The sequence below is a fragment of the Arvicanthis niloticus genome, chromosome 5 (assembly GCF_011762505.2).
Source record: "Arvicanthis niloticus isolate mArvNil1 chromosome 5, mArvNil1.pat.X, whole genome shotgun sequence".
Taxonomy (NCBI): Eukaryota; Metazoa; Chordata; class Mammalia; order Rodentia; family Muridae; genus Arvicanthis; species Arvicanthis niloticus.
The window spans coordinates 8,705,844-8,712,937 of NC_047662.1; positions in this window are offsets into that span (position 1 = coordinate 8,705,844).

Below are 7,094 nucleotides of genomic sequence, written 5' to 3' on the forward strand. Positions count from 1 at the left end.
CTTGGACGCTCTCTGCTGCCAATAAAAGGTCATCAACATACTGAATCAGAGTCACTTGTGGATTATTAGCCCTAAAAAGGGCCAAGTCCCGGTGGAGTGCCTCATCAAATCGGGTGGGAGAATTCTTAAATCCTTGAGGCAGCCTCGTCCAGGTTAACTGTCCCGCTTTTCCACTCTCTGGGTCTCTCCATTCAAAGGCGAACATAGGCTGACTCTGGGGATGAGGTCTCAGGCAAAAGAATGCATCTTTGAGATCTAAAACTGAATACCAAGTTCTGTCTGGAGGCAAGGAACTAAGCAGATTATAGGGGTTGGGCACTGTGGGGTGAATATCCAATACCCGTTTGTTAACCTCACGGAGATCTTGAACGGGCCGATAGTCACCAGTGCCTGATTTTTTCACAGGTAATAGAGGTGTATTCCATGGGGATTTCCACGAGACTAGAATCCCTTGTTGAAGTAGTCTCTCAATGTGGGGACGAATCCCCACTCTAGCCTCTTTGCTCATTGGAAACTGTTTAACCCCAATTGGAGTAGCTCCTGCCTTGATCTCAGTAACAATCGGAGGTACATTTTTTGGCCATCCCCATTCCCCCAGTCTCTGCCCAAGCCTCAGTGAACAGAGACCAAGATCCTTTCTCTAATTCCAATGGGGGGTGGTTCTGATTATCCAGTTGGAATAGTCTATACTCGTCTTCTGTCCTCAAGGAGAGTGTTAGTACTGGGAAGTGGTAGAACCCCAGGCCACAGCCTGCCCTTGGGGAGTGAAACTTATCTGTGCCTTCAGTTTGGTCAAGAGGTCCCTGCCCAGCAAGGGGGTAGGGCATTCAGGTATCACCAGGAAGGAATGAGACACCTGTCCTTTTCCTAAGTTTACAGTTCTCAAGGTGATATGAATTCTGTCCAGTTGCTCTGATAACTGTTTGTCTCTCAACTTCCCCAGGGGTTTCTTGGGCACTGAATATTCAGCTCCCGTGTCAACAAGAAAATCCATGGGGGTCCCCTCCACTTTTAGGGTTACCCTAGGCTCCGGGAGGGAGGCCAAGCCTTGACCCCCCTAGTTTACATTTTCACCAAGGGCCAGAATGTTGGGTCCTCTTCTTTTAGGACACTCTCTGGCCCAATGACCTTTTTTCTTGCAATAGGCACACTGGTCTTTGTCTAGCATTTGGCTGGCTCTTTTGGGTCTCCTTGGCTCCTGCCCCTGGTATTCACCCAGGTTCCCTTTCTGTCTAGTTCCTCTGGTTCCCTGGTGCCTGCCCTCATCTACAACTGCGGCCAGAATCCTAGTCAAATTTTTCTCCTGCCTTCTCTGTCTTTTGTCCTCTTCCTCACTTCTTTCTTTCTTCTCTCTCTGCCTTTTCTTCTTCAGTCTCCCTCTTATGGTACACTTTCTCTGCCTCTTTCACTACATCTCTAATTGCATAATCCTGTAATCCTTCAATACGCTGTAACTTCTTCCTAATATCTGGATCAGATTGCCCAATGAAAGCCATAATAACAGAAGCCTTCTGTCCCTCCGAGGCGGGGTCGAAGGGAGTGTATCTACGATATGCCTCCATGAGACGCTCTAAAAAGACTGAAGGGGCTTCTGTGGGTCCCTGCATAACCTCTCTTACCTTGGCCAAATTAGTGGGGTGTCTTGCTGCCCCCCTGAGGGCCGCCACAAGAGCCCAGCGTTAGATGGACAGTCGCTCCCTACCTGCAGCTGAGTTATGGTCTCATTATGGTCGGTTGAGGGGAAAGGCCTCATCAATCTCTGTAGGAGCTTGCAGAAGTTGACCTGCAGCATTCCGAATACTCTTCCGAGCTTCTAAGAAAATTCTTTCTCTCTCTTCTGTTGTGAAGAGGGTTTGGAAGAGCTGCTGGCAATCATCCCAGGTGGGCTGGTGTGAGTATACCACAGTCTCCAGCAGCCCAGTCAGGGATGCGGGGTTTTCTGAAAAAGGAGGATGGTTAATTTTCCAGTTATACAGATCAGAGGACGAAAAAGGCCAATATTGTAGGAACTGCACAGCATTGGGCTCACTGGGGGCCAGGCCTGTGGTTCGGAGAGGCAGAGAAAAGGTGGAATCTGGTGCTTCAGGGCTCAGACCTCTCTGACTCCGAGTACTAGCCGCTGGCCCCCCTTCTCCTGCTCCCTGGGATTCTGGGCTTGGAGCCAGTGCCGGGGGAGCCTGTGGTGAAGGTGGTTGCTGGTAGTGGGGGCAGCAGTGGGCTAGGCCATTCAGGTGGTTCCTTGATCTCAGGGTAGATTCTAGGTGGGACTGAGGGCTTAGTTTCTGAGACAGGTTTTGGTTTTGGTTTTGGTTCTGAACTGCAGAGAGCCAGGGCTTGGGAGCCTGGCTTCTTTTTTATCCATGGTTTCACCCAAAGAGGGGGGCTCTGGACCAGGTCCTGCCAGACCATGATGTACGGCTGTTGATCAGGATGTTACCCTGATCCTTCCTGGAAAACAATAGCTTTAACTGCAGAAATAATAGACAAGTTGAAGGTCCCTTCAGTAGGCCATCCCACATCAAAGGTTGGCCATTCTGAGGTGCAAAATGTCTGCCACAGCCCCTTCTTGATATCAACTGATAGAATATGAGCTCTTGTCCTCATTTCTGCCCAATGGTCTAATGTCAGGCTTAAAGGAGTTACCACAGACTGAGCCTGCCCCATTGTAACTAGTAACACAAAGCACAAACAAAACAGACACACACAAAGACTAACAAAAATCTGTCTCAAACGTGTAGACCAACACCAGATAAAAAACCAGATTCCTGGGAAGTCTCTTGCGTCCTCTCTTCCATGAGGACCACTGTGCCTTCCTCGGCCTCCAAACGGGCACCCACCAGGCGTCCCTGGGGCACCCCTTCACCTGGGACGTCTCCCAGATTTTGGCAGCAACCCTCGTTAGCATGTCTGCTGGTCACCCATTTGCCTCCTGCTGAGACAGAAATAGTTTGCTGTCTTTTACAAGACAGAAACGACTGCCAAACCAAACCACAAGTGCACTTTCAGGAAACCAGAACAGAATAGCTCGGACGGACAGATACACAAGACAGGAAGAGAACTGTGGTGTTCCCTCACCTCCCATTTGGGGTTCTCTCGGAGTAGGGTGGTCACAAATCCCGGACGAGCCCCCACATGCCAAATGAAGACCCCCAAATTAGGGAGACCCTCACTGAAGTCTCGAGAAATCTTGGCCACCCAAGAACTCTTGCAAGACACTGTACCTGGATGCAAACGGCAGAGGCTTTATTAGGGAAATTGGCTGGCTGTCAAACCATAAGCTCTCTCACAAGAGTAAGGTTTGGCACTGAGTGATGGGTTAAGGGGTCTTTTAAAGAGCAAAACCACAAACCAGGGGAGTGGGGAGTTGCCAAGAATACATAACATAAGAATAGTGAAACATTCCAGAGAAACCCACCCTAAAAGATTAATGGCCATGGAAATTACTCAGTACAATCTTTTCTCAAAAATGTGGTTTCACCATGTCACTGCCCTACCCTGTCATTTACCAACTATTTATTAACTATTTCTTACTAGCTCCAGCTGTAAAGGCACAGCCCTGTCATTGTGTTTTTACCACCTGAATGACTTTCATTCTTTACAGCCAGTTCCTGGAACTGGTCTGGCTTGTTTCAGAGAAAAGTTTCCATGTCCCTAAAAGAACTTAAAAAGCATATACATATGTATATATTCTATAAAATGATTTTTATAAGTTTTCATTCTTCAGTTACATTCATGTAAATCCTTTGTCACGTGTAGTCATCTTTTATTTTTGATTCTTGAAAAGTTCTAGGTACTTTGTGACAAAGGTTTTCCCATATTCAGGGCTCCCTCTTCTCAGCCATATCTGCTCACCCTTAAATCAACGGTGAGAGCCCTGGACGGTAAGGCCAAGGAGACTGTAACAAAGGATCTAAGTGTGTTACAGGATTAGACAAGGGGTGGGGTGGTTCTCCCCTGTCAGTCCAAAAAGAACATGAACTTGGTCTTTCCTGATACTATTTCAATAATTTTTTCTGGAATTTTTCACTGAGAATAATATTAAATGTGGTGATATGGATTTCCCATTATAGGCAGTGCAGTCAGCAGTGAGTTTATCTCAATATTTCATTAGTCTTGTGTCTCTGAAATAACTGTTGCCCATTGAAAACAGTTTCTTTTACACAGACTGAAAGCAGCCTCAGGAAATGGATGCATGACAAGGACCATTTATACCTGCAGCAAATGTCAGTAGTGGATTCCCTTCTATGGCCTGTAAACTTCCTTATTGGATTTTATCCAGGTTTCCACTGTAACATCTTTCCCCCCACCCCTTTGGAACTGACCTCAGCTTGAACCAGAAAACCTTCACTTACTCACTAGCAGTCTTTCCACTATAGTTCCTGTGTCTATGCCTTGCCTGGCAGATTGAGAATGTAGCACACAGGATCCAAATCTCGGTTAGGCCATTGGTAACTCTATGCCCTGCCCCAGGTTTCAGAGCAGTTTTGACACTATAAATGCTACCACCAGGGAGTCCAAGATACTTATTGGTGGAGTGAATGGTCTGAGCTGAGTGTTTTCTCCAGAAAATACAGTTCTTTTCTCAATAGTATATTCTGTCCTCTCTAAATGTTTTTCTGTCCTTGAATTGTTTTCTCACTTATGCACTGTATAACATTAGGCATTATTAGAATGGAATAATTATTGTTGAGATTTTCTGTAATGTTTACTTTTCTTTTGTTTCTGTATGCCTTTGTTATTCTGAGGTATGTTTCTTCTCTACTTACATTCTTGAGAACTTTTGTACTGAGCAATGTCTAATTGTTACCACTAGGCTGTAAAAGTACCTTTTATTCTCCTATTGTAATTGTTGACTGGGAGGCTTACTGCCTCCATCTATTTACCTAGGCCAGGTCCTCTAGTCCTGGAAGCCTCTAGCCTTCATACAATCTTATCTAGTCCTAGTGTGTTTTCAGCCTCTGAAATTTCCTGCTAAATAAGCTCCCCATTTCTTGTTCCTTCTGAAGTCTTAACTGGCTGCTTCAACTTAGCTGTTCAGGATGGAACTCCTCTCCTGACTGAGCTATTCATTCTGACTCCTGTCTCAGACACTGAATTGCTCTGCCTGGCCTTAAGTTAACTATTGGAATCTTTCCTCATCTTCTGGCTTCGTGTCTGTCTCTTGCTCATTCTGTCTTTACCTGTATCTAGCATGTTCTCTCTTCAGTCTGTCTCTGTAAAACACATCCAGTAAAATTGCTTCCTTCTCCCTCTCTGTTGCTCTATCCACTCAACTCTACTGTACTGTTCTCCATGAACTCTACTGTATTCCTTTACTGTATTCTCTTCCAAGACTGTTTTTCTCTCCCTTAAGTAGGTTCCATTTCCACTCTCGTCTCAGGAGAGTTGGGTATACCCTATTCTGTCAGATCTTCTTCTGATATTCTGTATCTTTTGCCACTTAATTAGACTTCATTTTTCAAACATGGTTGCTTCCTTCTACATACTAAACCTGGTTTCATTGTTTGAGTTTGAAGTAAATATTTTTTTATTTTTTTATTTTTTTGGCTTTTCGAGACAGGGTTTCTCTGTGTAGTCCTGGCTGTCCTGGAACTCACTCTGAACTCAGAAATCCGCCTGCCTCTGCCTCCCAAGTGCTGGGATTAAAGGCATGCGCCACCACCGCCCATTTTTTTTAAAGGTTTTATTTATTTATTTATTTGTTTTATTTATTTATTTATTTATTTATTTATTATGTAAGTACATTGTAGCTGTCTTCAGACACCCCAGAAGAGGGCATTAGATCTAATTACAGATAGTTGTAACCACCATGTGGTTGCTGGGAATTGAACTCACGACCTTCGGAAGAGCAGTCAGTGCCCTTAATGGCTGAGCCATCTCTCCAGCCCCCTTGAAGTGAATATTAACTAAGAGCTTGCCTCTAATCCAACCACAGTGATTAAATGTGTTTTGTTGGGCAGAACCACACTCTAACTAAAAACAATTTCAAATATCCCAACATAATAATGGAGTGTTACATTGATTAGTGTTAGGTGTTGAAAGAGTCTTGAATTCCTGGTGAGGACACAGCTTGTTTTCCTTTTTTATATAATTTAGCGACAATATCTTTATCTGTGTATATTCTAACAACTGGTGTGTAATTGTCCTTCTCAAGTATTTACTTCTGTTCCCAAGCTTGGGGTGTAGAGGTAGACCAGGTTTGTATGATGTCTTTCTAGTGTTCTTCTTTGTTTTTTGTCTTTTGAGACAGGTTTTCTCTGTGTAGCCCTGGCTGTTCTGGAACTCACTCTGTAGACCAGGCTGGCCTCGGTCTCAGAAATCCGCCTGCCTCTGCATCCCAAGTGCTGGGATTAAAGGTGTGTGCCACCACTGCCCGGCTAGTGTTCTTCTTCTTTGTGGTTTATGCAATATTATCCTTTTAGCATTAGTATGAATTTCCCTAAGGACAGGAGAATGCTATGATGCTAATGTGTTCAGACCTCAGACACTATTAGAGGAAACTCTTCTGACTTCAGTCTGAGCACAATCTTGATGTGTGTTCTACTTTTTTCATGTAGGAGGTTTATGTTTTTCACTTGTTTCTGCGGCTCACCATTTTTCATTTGGGATGCATTTGTGTATAATTACAGTACTGCACAAGGTAATAGTGACATCATTAATACTTTACAGTGTCCCCTTTTTGGCTTGGTTCTAATACACATACATACAATCTTTTAGTTTAACTCAGCTGAACAATATTTTTTCAAAACTTTAGTATCTTCACAGAAACAAGTCTGTTATACTGAGTCATTGCATTCTCTGAGTCTGTATTCATTAATTTCTACATAACCTTACTACTGTCTTTATACTATGTAAGAATGATTCATTTTCATGCTTGTAAGCCTTCATGTACATAATTCTGTGAAAATGTCGTTCACAACCAGTGTCTCACTATTTCTCAGTGTGTCTGTTTTTTCTTTCTCTCTTTCCTTTTTTCTTTCTTTCTTTCATTTATTTTTTTTTTTTAGGTTTTTCAAGATTTTTCAAGACAGAGTTTCTCTGTGTAGCCCTATCTGTCCTGGAACTCACTCTGTAGACCAGGCTGGCCTGAAACT